Below are 14,996 nucleotides of genomic sequence, written 5' to 3'. Positions count from 1 at the left end.
GCGTTTCGGACCCAAGCACTGAAGGAATGAGGTATTTGCGGTCTACAATGACAGAGAAGAGAATGTCAGTTTGGCTGTACTCAGCATTGAATCAAAACGCACTACAGCTGTTGATCTTAATAAGTTTGTGAGGCGTTTTGCTGAACAAGATGGTAATCGGCGCATTCAGCTGTAATAGACATGCCAACTTGATGCTCTGCTCACGGATGAGTCGATGAGAATAACAAACTGTTAAGATGATGACGTGTATATATGTTTTTCTTTGAGGGGGTCTGCCCCCAAAAAACAGTTTTAAGTCCTGAGAAAGTAAAATAAGACGGTGTGTAAAACTACACTGCCCAGCCAACAGAAAGTAACCACTTTGATTTAACTAGGCCAGTAGGTAAGGACCTTCCACTGGATAATAACTGCAGCGATGTTTTAGCTGAATACACGTTTTCTAACCCTAACTGATGCAGTTAGTCACTTCTTTAATGTTTGTTCTTTCTGATGTAAAGTCAAGGTTGTAACTGTATATCAATAATGATATAATTACTTGTTTTTCAAAATTGAAGGAGGGTGAGCAAGCATCTTGATGAACATTCATCATTAACTCCTCCAAAAAATATAGTTTATTCAATAATAAATGAATATGTGAATCATAACAGTTCTTCACTATATCTGTAAAGCGTCTTTGAGCACCTGTAAAAACGCTAACAAATTAAATCTATTATTATTATTATTATTATTATTATTTATTAACAGTGATTGACAGCTGATAGGAATAATATGATTGTTAATAGTATCATATTCATTCAGACAAACATCGATGAGACAGTTAATTAATGTACTTATTGCAGCAGTCTGTATATATTTGGTACTCCTGCTGGTCTAAGAGTGAGACAAACTAATTCAGTTATTGTTCAGTTAAAATTCATTAAATTACGTCTGCCACCTTATATGTAAGGCTTTACTGATGTGCCACAATAATATCACCTATGTGATTGAGTTAAAATATTAATATTGTGGCTTTCCAAGTTAACATTGATTGTAGGGGTGTAACGGTTCACAAACATTTCGGTTCGGTACGTACCTCGTTTTTAAGTCACGGTTCGGTTCGGTACGTTTTCGGTAAAGCAGAAAAAATTATCACAAAACATTAAATATTTTTAAAAAATTATTATTAAACTGACTAATGTATTCAAATAAATACAAAATATAGTAAAATAAACATTAAGGTGCAGCATTTCGATGAACTGAAATAATCTGTATTTGAACTGTACTGTACCTAAGCAGCCGGCTTGACATTAGGACTTGCTTTTCATTGTATTTTCATGTTGTTTAAAGAAAGATGAACTTGTCCACATTGCTTGCTGAAATGGCAGATCTGCTGGCACTAACAATGTCTCCTGCTGTGGAGAACACCCTCTCTAGGGACAGAGGTAGCAGACACAGCCAGGTAGCGCTTTGCTAACATGGCAACATAAGGATACGTGGCGTTTGTAATAGCTTTGGCTCGGTCTGAACTTTATGCGAGTGGTGGAGGCTTAAATGCTAGTGGGAGTTGGGTTTGCACTTCAGTCTTTTTTCTTTTGGTACCGGTGATATTCATGTTCGGTGATGCCTTTTCAAATGAGTGTGATGTATTGCCAGCCGCGTAACCAATGTTAGTTGAACAATGTCGACAAACAGCTTTGGTTCGGTCCACCTGTCTTTGTCCGTCATCCTTGTACGTAACTGTGAAACCAAAATGTTCCCAAACCGGAGACTTCAATGATGCTGGAGGATTTTCAGCTCAACTTTATCTGCGTTCGCCATTTCGACAGTTCCTCAAATTACTGACTACATTTGAACGCATCCCTCTGACCAGCTCTCATAGTATGCCTCTCGTCCAATGAAATGACTTGGTCGCTCTATGATATATACCTGAGATTACTTCCAGAAAGTTGTTCTCAATTTTTTACGTTTAACGCTATATTCGTTCGGTACACATGTGTACCGAACCGAAGGGCCCGTACCGAATAATTTCAGTACGGGTACGTGTACCGTTACACCCCTAATTGATTGATATGATTGCGATTTCAATCAGCATATACTTCTGTCAGGGGATGCCACCCCTCAAAATCTCCTGCCACCCTCTTGCCACCCCATGAATATTTGTCTAGATCCGCCCCTGGATGGGAGCAATTCCCGTAGACCCTATGTTAAAATGTCCAACTTAACATAAGAAAATGAACATGTTTCTAGCCTGGATCCACAAAAACATATTCTGTATATAGTTAGATTCCCTTCTTGTCTTAAATGATATGATGAATTGGAAATGGGGGACCCTGATGTAAACAAGACGAAAGTCTTTCTCTGGTCTGCATCCCCTTAACAATTGTATGTTTTGAGCTGTACTGTACTGTACCCAATATACAAGCTGTTAATAAACTTTTCAATCAATCAATCAATCAATCAATCAATCAATCCCCCTTCATGACAACGGGACTGCTGCTCCTAGCTCCGTTAGCTCCGTGATGCTACAGCGGCTCAGCTCATGAGGAGAACACTACTTGAACTCGGCCGTGTTTGTTGTGTTGGCTCCTGGTGGACTATTCGTCCTGCAAATATAGGATCTATCTGCGGTTGAAACAGACCGTCCATGAATGCAGTTTCTTCGGTAAGTCAACCCTGCGTACTTTATGTTATGTTACTGGTGTTTTTATTAAGCTAACGTTAATGAATGTTTAGAGTTGGGTTAGCATTTGAGCAATCGTAGCTCCATCTGTGCTAACGATGCTATGCGTAGCATCCAAGAGTGTAAAATATTAAGTGGGATGATACTGTATACCAAAAGGCTTCTGTGCGAGGTTGCTAAAATAAGGTCATCCTTGTACGTTAGATAGTTAGTTTGCTATTTAGGTTACTGTATGCATTGTTAAGGTTCATTTAAATTTGCTATTCTTTCACACACACATACGGGTATTGGGCCGAGCGCGACACCGTACTTCCGGTATCCGCCGTTTTACGCGAGGTGCAAGCAGCCGTACACCGTCTAGGTGTTGCTAAGCTTCCTGTACTGAATATCATAGTCTATTGCCTTAATCAATATCTAGTCAACTCTAAAATACCACATATATGCAATGGCATGATAATATTATTGTGACAAGTGGGGTATTCACCTGGTGTTTCCAGAAATTAGACGTAGATGCAGCCAAAATCGACGAAGGCCACTTTCGAGGGTCGTTTTTCCATACATCTGCAGGCAGTCTGTAAGGGCAATCGAACAACCCACACAGCTCTAGTTTACGCTGGTAACGACCTAGAGCACACCCCTCAAGTCCAGAGATGTAATCCGAAGACATGCAGCGATTTCTTCGGTCGTTAATTCAGAAAGGATATAAGCACCTCCAGGAAAATGGCGTATTTATATATATATATGGCGCGTGTTGCATTGTGGGTAGCTCGTGACGTCACTGTGTGTGAAAGAATGCTCTACTATAGCATAAAATAGACTAGCTAACTTCAACGTATTGTTGAAGAGAGGCTTAGTGTATATTAAATCAACCTCACAATGAAATGTGTGTATCTTTAAAATATGAACGTCACATTTCCAGATGGTCCAGAAATAACGCTCGGTGAATTTAGTTTTAGGTTGGATATTCGACGGACATTCGCGGACCCGCCAGCAGCGTCAGTTTCCCCTGCTGCTGTCTGTATTACGACGGGGAGATCTTCTCCGCGAAACGAGGCTTTCACTTAGGGACCATCAACAAATGACTTTTCAATTACACAAGAACATTTTTCTTTTTAATAAATCGACAGCTTCCCGATCGAGTGAATATGAAGCAAATCCACGCTAGAGCATGCATTTGTTGAACACACCTCTCTTTATTGCATTTTAATACTTTTAATATTTTATATTAATAATTTGATGGAAAAATTTGCTTATTTCTTCAATACCTTCCAGGTCATGTGACCTAATCACTCAAAATCAATGTTGGGTCAAAGGACTACACCGGCTGCATAGGACACTCCGGTTTTTATTGCATTTTAATACTTTAAATATTTTATATTAATATTTTGATGGAAACATTTGCATATTTCTTCAATACCTTCCAGGTCATGTGACCGATTTACTCAAAATCAATGTTGGGTCAAAGAACTACACTGGCTGCATAGGACACACCTGTTTTTATTGCATTTTAATTAGGGCTGTCAAACGATTAACATTTTTAATCAGATTAATCACAGCTTAAAAATTAATAATCATGATTAATCACGATTCGAACTATGTCCAAAATATGCCATTTATTTATGTATATTGTTGTGAGAATGGAAAGATAAATGAAAGAAGGCGGATATATCCATTTAACATACAGTATCTATGTTTATTATAACATTTTTCTGCGTGTCAAAATGAAAGACAACCCACACACCTATCAATCATCAAACCGTGGGGTCTTAATTCATTACGTGTTGATTTCTATCAACGGGGGAGTACTTCAGGAAAGTCGACAGAGGGGGGGCGGCGGCTCGTGGAGTACTTCTTGACCACAGAGTGTGAACGTTGTGATCAGCTGTTTTAGCGCAGTTCTCCAGTGAAGGGGGGGGGGGAGAAGTCTCCCTCCGCCGCCGGTTGGCGTAGTTTTGGCACAATTCCGTTGTACAGACCGACGTTAACAGCAGCCCTGTCTGTGCACACGGAGACCGACTCTGTCGTCCGGTGATCTAACCGCCTTCTGGAAAAGCTTCACAAGTACGTCGGTACGCAAATGCGCTTTGTGACACAAGTGACGGTACGCATTTCAGAGAGATTACGCATATAACCTGCGTACCAGTTATGTGCACCCCTGTACTACAGCAAAAGTATTCTCCGTCGGGACTTCCTGCAACAACACCACGCCGTTATCAAAGATGTTCTATTGAGAAGACGATCACTACGTGACAAAAGTTTTCAAAACCGTGGCTACTGAAATCAATCTTACTAACTGCTGTCTGTGCAATTTACTCCGCGCGAGTTGGCAGACTTTATTTTGCTTACTTTAACATCATTTTTCATGGTGGGGCTAAGCCATTTCTGGTGTAGTCTACCCCAGCCATACCCTGGCGCTGCCACAGGTGTATGGGGCGGGCCATTCTGCACATGCGTTAAATGCGTTAAATATTTTTAACGCAATTAATTCAAAAAATTAATTACCTCCGTTAATGCGATAATTTTGACAGCACTAATTTTAATACTTTAAATATTTTATATTAATATTTTGATGGAAAAATTAGCTTATTTCTTCAATACCTTCCAGGTCATGTGACCGATTTACTCAAAATCAATGTTTGGTCAAAGAACTACACCGGCTGCATAGGACACACCTCTTTTTATTGTATTTTAATACTCCAAATATTTTTATATTAATAATTGTATGTGAAAATTAGCTTATTTCTTCAATAACTAATGACTCAAAATCACTTTATGAATTGAATACAAGTCTGTACACAATAGAAACAGCTCTTTATATCAGATAATATTACATCCTCTATTTAATATTAATATTTCTATAAAAAAAATCAGGTTTTTTTCTATAGCTTCCCTGTCATGTGACCCAGTGATTAATGATCAGAAAGTAATACAAACAAGGCTACACAGGACACATGTTTTACTAATCGTCATCATTGAGCACATTTCAAGTATTACTTGCACAAAGGACAATTCCAATATCCTGTCTCTGCCTTTTTAAAGTCTCTGCTGTCCATTGCCAGGCACTGGGCATGGTACCATCGTTCACAGTCATCACACTGAACCTGTTGAAGTGAAAGAAATAGTGTATTTATATATTTGTACCTTAGATTACCATTCAGTTGTCTTAATACTCAAGTGTTAGTGAGGAATCAGCTGACACAATCATCTGCTCCTTAAAACCCACTGCCTGTGTTTTAACATGCTCTATTGTTTGTTTTGTTTTTTATTGTTTCTATCTTTAAAAATTGTTTTATTTAAGTATTCCATTAATGTGTGTTGCATGTTTTAAATGTATTGTATTTAGTTGTTTAAAATTAATTATGTGTTTGAGGTTGACTTTTAAAATCTGTCCAGGGACTACAGATGAAAAATAGCCTCTTGGCTAAGTCTGGCACAGTTACAGAAATGTTCATTAATGTGCACTGTCCCTGTTAAATAAATGAATACATAAATGTAGACATGACAATTCCACATTTTCTTCACAACAGCTCACCCAGTCTGTGATGGGAGATCCAGATCCTGGAGGCCTTAAGGCAGCACACATAGCACAATAAGTGTGCTCATCAAAGACTGAAACAAGATAACAATACATGTATGTCAGCTTCTATATACACATACATACATATATATATATATACATACAGACACCCATATATACATATACATATATTCATATTTATTTACCTGATGCCTCAAGGATTTCGAGAGCCAGTTCTCTCCTCTCCCGTTTCATGTATTTCTTCGAACACTCGAAATTCACATTCGGGATCAGAGGGAAGGACTCCATGACTGCCTTTGCCATCTAAACAAACAACACTTATGTTATGGAGGGTTTTTCTTCTTTATTGTATAGTAATACAGATACAGACACAAACATGAGACACATTATAGAAGACATCCACCCTTGACTAGAATGCCTCCCAAAACCTTTGAGTATTGATATAGACCGGTCCTATTATTGGAATTTTGAGATATTTGGAAGCAAAGTTTTGTCAATTAAACTTTCTGTGTTCAAGTGAATACTACATTAGTATTAAATAACTGTTCATTTAAGTTCAGCAATGTTGTGTCATAATCCAATTGTTGTCAGTTGTGAAAAATACAATAAACAACAACATGATATCGGCAATATACTGTATATTGTCCATTGGCCAACCTGCCTGCTAAATATTCTGGGGATCAGCATCGGCCTTTAAAAAACCTTTATCGGTCAACAACTACTTTTGACAGCTTTTTGAATCCGCCCTTGCATTAAACTGTCTTTCACATTAAAAACTCTGCTTGTTAACTGGATGAAAACAGAATCTCTTCAGCTCACCTTCACAACAACGACACCACAGCTACATCCATCCGTTTGAAGTGGGTGGCCCATAACGCCTCCCTTCCACTTAACATCCCCAGTCTGTTATGCTGTGGCGTGTCCTCCTCATCCTGAAGTGCTCCCTGAGAAAGGATCATGTTAACACACTTTATATTTCTAATGATGTGGCTCCTAAAGATAATGTAACAGAAATGCATACTGTTTGTATTCACCATATGACCATTTATTTATATAAGGGGCAGCCACAGGTCAGCTATAGATATCACTGTCTGAACACAGACTGTGTCAGACTGTTTAAAATGCGTTCAATGCTGTTTGTGAGTATCAATGGAACTAAATGTGACACATTTTTTACGTTTAAATATAGTTTTTACTTGAATTTTCAAATATCTATTGAATTTTGATTGACTGTATTCTTTTGGCAGCATGTTCGGAGTCATCAAGCTCTTTGATGCTTTGAGCTGGATCCACCAGGAATACGGTGCTGGTGTTGGCATGAATGTACTGTGAGAGAACAAAACAAGTAAAAGCACTTTTCATCAAAAAAGATTTTTGGCTTCACCATGTAAGTCTTGTGCTTTAACAGAAATAATACAATAACAACATAATTACAAACCAGCAACTTCCAGTGGTTGTTGTTGACAAGTACAAAGGACAGGACAGCTTCATAGTTGTCAAAGTTGACCTATAATGGCATCAAATAAAGGATTAAAACAAACTTGAAGGCTAAGGTAAAAATAACAACAACATTAGTCTGACAATGATGTTCTTGTGCCATTCATTTGTTGTGCTTGAAACAAGTGTTGGTATGGGAATTCAATAGTAAGTAGATTTATCAGGTGATTTAACTAATGAGTATAGTTTCAGAGAGGATAAAGTAAAATAATCTCAGCTAATTTCCTATTTAAGACCTCAGCCAATGCTTCACTCCATGTACCTAATGTGTGAGTGTGAGCCCACAAATCAAATCCACACCTACTTCCCCCTACAGCATCACCATGCACAAACACAACACACCACACACATAAACATACACAGACCACACACATTACCTTCGGTAAACTGTGAGATGTTAGCTGAGTTCTGTCCCCGAACAAAATGACACCTGCTGTGTAGTGATTTAGCAAGTACATTTAGTTCAGAACGGCGAATTTGTCGGCAGCAACATGAAACACGCCTTCAATTACCTGGCAAAAAAGATCAGAACAATTTGCCAATTAATGCATATTCCCAGTTATACTGAACTTTCATTTCCTGCAACTTTGAGAATCTTGTGACTGACAAAAGTATCTAGACATTTTGGGGAGAAATCGTTAAATGCTAGATAAAGAAAATAACACAGTGTAGAGTGAAACTTCAGACACTTGAAACATGTAGTACCTCCCCTGTCAACCACTGGTGGGGTCATAGCTCACAGTGGCGGATAAGCAAGATGCGTCCTTTCATCTGTGAGGGGAGCACTGCCACGACTGCCAGGATTGAGGGGAAATAGATGCAGTCTGTTTAATATGGACACTTGAGGAATCTTTTAACCCTCCGGTATCACTCTGGACATTTTTGTCCCGAATGACTAATTTGGGTAGTGCACTTGAATGACACCAGAGGGTTAACAATCTTGAATGTTTGGGTGAAGGCCTTGTTTTTGTATATGCACCATCAAAGCTATATGCACAAAATATAATTAAACTGTCCATGTTTATGCATTTAACCTCAGTCCCTTTTAGAGTTTTCACTAAATGACATTAAACAGGCTGCTCAGGAACAGAAACTGTAATTGCAGTTTAAAGTCTGATTTGGAAATATAGTTTCTGTTCTAAGTTTGTAAGCTGTATTTACATTTTTCATCTTCATATTCTCCCCCTACAACATGCACCTAATCATCTTGGGTTATAATACTTCATGTCCTTTGTCCTTCACCTCACTCTTTACCAATTTAGTCCATGCTTTACTTTCTGACAATATTTACTTATTCCATTGTTACAATTAAAATGCTGGAGAACAATTGACACACTTTGAACATAGTAAGTCTTAGAGAAACTCACATTTCCCTGTGCGTCTTGTTCCTGTTGGTCCACTTTTCTTTTCTTCACCTTTGTGGCAGGTGGGCTCTTGGGGTTGGGTAGTGCTTTTGGTGGATTGAAGTACTTGGACTTGGACTTGGTGTGACCAGCAGAACTTTCCCGCTTGTTCCACTGTTCCTCGTGGTCATCATCTGGCCTGCTAGGATGTCCAAAGTTTTTGTCCAGAATATGCATTGGCAGATTGTGTTGCTCAATGTGCTCTACGTATCTTCCTTGTATTGAGGCATACATTTTGGAGACAAACTCAGCTGGTCTCAGGTACTTTCTTTTTAAAAGGATGGAGTGTTTGACCAACCCAAACCAGAGCTCAACATGGCAGTTGGTATCCCTGGTTTTATGACTTCCATCTTTTTTAGAGGTACCTTTTCTATGTCGCGACAGATCCCCAAGCAACAAACCACTCCACAATGGGAAGATCCCCATGTAGTTTTTGAACAGTGCATCAATGACACCAGGACAGAGGTAGTGGTTTTTTACCTGAACAGCATCGTCAGAGAGAATGTCACACTCTGCTTGGTCCCGCCTGACTTGAAAAGCTTGTGTAAAAGGGGACTTTCCAATAATGCTATGAGCATTTGTTTCCATTTTGCTTTCCTCCTCTCCCATTACATGTCCACTTTCCTCCAGTTTCAAGTCCCGAGTTTGCAAAATGCACTCGTCGAGGTACATTTAGCTGTTTCACCGAATGAGTGCACTCCTCTGCATCAAAAAGCACACACATATGATAAAAAAACATTAAGCGCTTCCTGCAGACTTGTGCAGTTCAGGATGTACGCAAAACAGAATGTTGCATATTCCTGTGTGCCTCTGTCTACAGTTTTTTTCCCAAATGCTTGTGACACAGCCTTCATGATATGAGCAGAGCACAGACGCAGCAGTGAAGTTAGGAATCAGTTCAGTTTGTCCAGACACTATCTCAAATGCTCTGTCAAGGTACACTGACATATGTTCCCTGTTAAAAGACAGAAGCACACTGTTTATCAGAGCCCAACTATAATCTGTCTCAACCTGTGCTATCTTTCTTTTTGTTGTGTAAGACAACTTTCTTTTCAATCCCATGAGCCAATGGGAAATAGATGGAATGGCTGTTGGTGATCAGTTCTGTGACGGGCAAGGGAGGCTTATCCTTACCCATTCCAGGCAAAACCAAAGCATAATACAAGACCCGCTTATTTTGATCAGGAATGTTCTGTATCACGCTGCCTGTGGCATCAAGGTAGAGAGTCGTAGGTGTTGGCTTTTTCAAGTGCTCAGTCAATATCTTCATTCCAGCATCTGTGTATAAATGTACAGCAAACGGATCAATTTGTAGGTGCTGAAGATAGCCTTTTGATGATGCATGACTGCTGCTCTCTTTGATTATTTGTTGAGTCAACATGAGTTCAAGCATCATGTCATCGTGGAGCCTTGCACTTTTCTTCACTTCAGAGGATATTTTCTTTAACACGTCTTTGGTGAGGCTTCTGCTTATGTTACCAGCCATTATTTCCTCTACTGGTGTCTGTCTTAACATAGTGTAATAATAATTGCTGACACCACTGGTTAAGGCTTTGGAAATTGTTCCTCTTCTTGTGTATTTTGTTGGTCTAAATCGCCTTTGATTTTTATGGTGTATAACTTCACCAATGCGCACGACTTTAAAAATAATTGTTGTATCCGTTGACTTTGGCCTGTTCTTTTTTGAGAAACTGTAGACATCCATTAAATGTGCATTTTGCAGAGGCACAGAAAAATGGCGAATTCTTTTTACGGCTATCATTTGTCTTAACATGCTGGTATTTGAAAGCAAGTGTGCAGCATGGATTATTCTTCAAAAATTCTTGATATAATGTATCAGTCCAGGGGGGACGGAGTTTTTTTTTGCCATGTTTAGGTTTAATTTTGTTCCATTGTTTTCTTGTCATGGCAATTTTGAACTTTTTTGGCCCTGCTTTGCACTTTCTGTTCATTGTTGTTGTCATTTCGGTGGCTGTCTCTGTACTTTGTTGGTCTGACTCTTCTGTGTCTATCTCAGACTGTGGCTGTGCGTTACTTATTTCCCTGTCATCCTGACTTGTGTCCTCGTCTTCCTCACCCGTAGGTGCGCTGTAAGACTGTTTCTTGATACTGTGCTGTCCATCTCTCCCTCTTTCACTGACATATTTTCCTAAATACAAACATTACAAAAGTACAAAATCTCATTTAATTACTGTATCTCTTATCGTAAGACTACAATGCAACTTTAAGCAATCTGCCATCCTTGGGTCAATTACAGTAAATTCTGTTAACACCATACTGTGATGCAGTATTTAATTAAATAAGCACATTAACCCTTATGCCTCCCTAAGGAAATGTATTATCCATGCCACTGTTTAATTTTGCGAGCATTCTGATTGTGTTAAGAATATGGCACGACATTTGGTAAAGATGTGTTTTTTTGGAAACATGTTCTTAATAAGTGTATGTGTAATCAAAATAGTGACTTTCAAATCCCTAGCGACAAAAATAAAAATGAATGAACATTTGATAATTATGATCAGCACTGAATTTGGTTAAAATATGTAAGTAATTGAAAGTGGAACAAAAATATGAACATAGCCTATAATATCTTTATTACAGTATTTTTAGATGAGGACATTTTTGTCGTTAGTGTTTTCAAAGTAACGTTTTTAAAAAGGGATTCACAAGGGTTAAGCTTCAACTTAAAAGCCTCTGGGGCAGAGTCCTGCATGGGTCCAGTTTTGAAAATCTGCACCCACCCGAACCCTCGCAGCTCAGTAGCTACCGCGAACCGACCGTTACATGCAATTATCTTCAAGTCAAATCTGGACCCGACCTGTTGATATAAGACCCACGACCCGACCCGTTGTGAATTTGGGGGGGGGGCGGCTAGTGGAGTACTTCGTGACCACAGAGCGTGAACGTTGTGATCAGCTGTTTTAGTGCAGTTCTCCAGTGAAGGGGGGGAGTCTCCCTCCGCAGCCGGTTGGCGTAGTTTTGGCACAATTCCGTTGTACAGACCGACGTTAACAGCAGCCCTGTCTGTGCACACGGAGACCGACTCTGTCGTCCGGTGATCTAACCGCCTTCTGGAAAAGCTTCACTTGTACGTCGGTACGCAAATGCGCTTTGTGACACAAGTGACGGTACGCAATTCAGATTGTTGCCGCGCATGCGTACCAGTTATGTGCACCCCTGGATATAGGCCTACATGTATGTTTTGCCCGTTACACAACTATTTTGCGGGTTATCCGCCGGGTATCCGAGGCAGGACTCTGCTCTGGGGCTCATCAAAGTTATTTTTTAACAGTACCTGCTTGAAGCACCTCAGTCCGGACTCCACGTCGGTCTTCACCCCAGATGACCCTCAACCACTTAAGATGCTCTTTCTTATTACTTTTAAACACTGTAACCAGTGCTGGAATTGGGCCGGTACTCACCGGTACGCAGTACCGGCACTTCTGGTTCTGACCCATGGAGTACCGGCACTTCTTGCTCAGTACCGGCATGCTGGCGGTACTCCGGTACTCATGCACCGTGCCAGTACTCAACACTCTCCCGCCGTTCTTATTATACATCCATATATATATATACAGCCGCCCGGTACTCAGTAGATGCGTCATGAGGTGCCGAACGGACATTCTCATCGCTCTAACAGCTGGAGTTTCACAGCGGCTGTCAGCTGTTTACTCCTGTCATTCAAACAGAACGTGCTGGAGAGGGGGCGGGGCTTATCTTCTCCATGTAAATACTGTGGTGGAAACGACTATGTCAAAATTAACCTATTTGACCGTGATTTAATAGTAATACACGTTTCAAAATAATAATAATAATAATGCCGAAGTAACAACATACTGAAAACTGTTAGTAAAACCATGTTTTAATGCTTTACAATTTACATACCTAGATGCACGTGTGTTGTGTTTATGCAGTGCAACTCCCACCCAGTGGGTGGCTATGTAGAGTGATAGAACAGAGCAGGCACGCCCCCGAGAGAAGGAAAGCAAGTCACGTCACAAATTAGCATTTCTAAAATGTTAGCGTGGATTAATAAAAGTGCAAAAAGACAGCGGTTGTCGCCGGAAGAAACTTCAAATACAGAGAATGCTGTGCCTGTGTTGGAAATTGTGTCTGATGGGGAGCTTTCTTTGGTTGATCCTCCTGCTCCAAGTTCTAGTGCATTAGCATTAGCACTAGCTCCGCCGCCTCCTCCAGAGCCTCTAACGTTAGCTGCTGCTGGCGCAACTGCCACCACCAACACCGGGCAAAGCGATGCACCTGACTGCTGGACAACGGACCAGGTGCAATATTTTTGCAAGACCAATGCATGGCTCCTTCTTAAAGATAAGAAGCTAGGATGTCGGATATGCAGAGATGTCAAATCTTTGGGAATACACACTGGACAAGGACTGAAACTGTCAACTGAATGGGGTGAGTGTGCAGTGTCTCATTTCGGTGTTGACAAGGGCAAACAACAAGCTAGCCTGAGAAAAAAAATCAAAGAACATAAAGAATCACAAGCCCATGTAAAAGCTGCTGACATCCTTACATCTGCTTCATGTGAAACTATTCAACATCAAGTGCAGTCTATGCATAAATCTGAATTAGACACCACTATCAGAGTTTTTCGAACGGCATATAAAATTGGCAAACATAGCCGGCCATTCACAGACATGCCAATTGATTTGAATGTACAGAAACTGAATGGGCTGAACGTGGGCAGGGTTTTGCACTCCAATAAAACCTGTGGCGAAATCATCGACCACATAGCTCATGAGCTGAAGAAAAAAATGGCAAAAGACATTACAGAAAACCAAAGAAAACTCTGTGTTTTGGTCGATGAATCTACCACTATTAGTGGTAAAACGGTGCTTGTTGTGTGTCTACGCTCAGCATTAGCTAATGCTGAGCCCGAAACGTTTTTTTTGGGAGCTGATCGAGTTGGATGGAACAACGGCTGATGACATCACAAAGGCGTTAATGGAGTGTCTTGGAAGAGATTTTAACGAGGACTTTTTAGGTCAGTGTTTCGTTTCTTTTGCATGTGATGGGGCTTCAGTCATGCTAGGGAAGAGAACAGGCGTTGCTACCCAGTTGTGTAGTAAATTCCCAAGCCTGTTTGTGTGGCACTGCTCCAATCATCATCTAGAGCTGGCAGTTGGGGATGTGGTCAAGGAGGTCTCAGGGCTCAATCATTTCCAGATCTTTTTTGACAAACTCTATTCCTTGTTCCATGCCTCCCCCAAAAATCAGAGGCAGTTAGCGCAGTGTGCGCAAGCAGTCGGACAGCGTCTCCTGGTGATAGGGCGTGTTGTGTCCATCCGCTGGGTGGCTTCAAGTGAAAGGAGCGTCAGAGCAGTCTGGGAAAACTACCGAGTGCTTCATGATCACTTCACAAATGCTGCAAACGACACGAGCAGGGATTCCAGAGACAGAGCAAAGTACAAGGGCCTGGATGATGTGCTCACATCTGCAACGTTTGTCAGCAATCTGGGACTGATGTACGATGCGCTCACAGAGCTCAGCGACCTCTCTCGGCAACTCCAAAAAGAGAGATGACACTGCCTACAGCAGATAGGCTCTTAACTCGAGAAATACGAGTTTTTGAATCCATGGTCACCATGCCTGGCCCCACACATGACTACAGTTCATACAGCTCTAGCTGAGAAGTCCTTCAAGGGTGTTGCCCTGCGTGAGAATGGCAGGCTTGTACAGATTCATGCAGGTCAGTTTTTCCGCAGTATGGTAGAGAATCTGAGACACAGAATGACTTCCACAACCTCCTCTCATGTCAGCACAAGAGAAATCCCATTACATGGCCGGGAGGCCCGGGACAATCAGCTAATCCAGGACATGAAAGTTATCCATCCTGGAAGTTGGCCTGAAGAGGAGTTAGACGTACAGTATGGGGACGTAG

The sequence above is a fragment of the Gymnodraco acuticeps genome, unplaced genomic scaffold, assembly GCF_902827175.1.
Source record: "Gymnodraco acuticeps unplaced genomic scaffold, fGymAcu1.1, whole genome shotgun sequence".
Taxonomy (NCBI): Eukaryota; Metazoa; Chordata; class Actinopteri; order Perciformes; family Bathydraconidae; genus Gymnodraco; species Gymnodraco acuticeps.
Note: the sequence above shows the minus strand (reverse complement) of the source record.